Source organism: Bison bison, unplaced genomic scaffold (genome assembly GCF_000754665.1).
Source record: "Bison bison bison isolate TAMUID 2011002044 unplaced genomic scaffold, Bison_UMD1.0 scf7180017864383, whole genome shotgun sequence".
Classification (NCBI taxonomy): domain Eukaryota; kingdom Metazoa; phylum Chordata; class Mammalia; order Artiodactyla; family Bovidae; genus Bison; species Bison bison.
Genome location: NW_011494955.1, coordinates 1,378,876 through 1,379,205, shown reverse-complemented (window position 1 = coordinate 1,379,205; position 330 = coordinate 1,378,876). Strand labels below are relative to the sequence as shown.

Here is a 330-nt window from a genome sequence, read left to right as displayed (position 1 = left end):
TATGGAAGTTTCAGTGTGTCAGGAACTCGTCACACCTCACCTGGTGCTTTTGGCTCAGGGTCTGCCATGAGGCTTCTCTCAAGCTCCCAGCTGAACCGTTCTCATCTGAAGGCCATTCTCGGGAGGATCTCACTCACAAACTCGTGTTTTGTGTTTCCAAGAGGTCGTTTCTTGTGGCTTGTTGGACTGTAAGCGTCAGTTCCTCGCTGGCTGTTGGTCAGAGACCCTTGGCTTCCTTGTCACTGTCGCCTTTCTGTAGCGCATCTCACAGCAGGGAAGGAACCTTCTCTCTGAGCAGAGAGAATGTCCAGGATGGTAGGTGGTCTTTTT

At 51.5% G+C, this 330-nt stretch overlaps 1 protein-coding gene across 1 annotated transcript in view; it reads left to right on the top strand.

Moving 5' to 3' along the window:
• The window catches only part of ZNF304 (zinc finger protein 304), a 7,281-nt gene that overhangs the window by 3,500 nt on the left and 3,451 nt on the right, over positions 1-330 (top strand). The gene's annotated exons all lie outside the window — the stretch shown is intronic.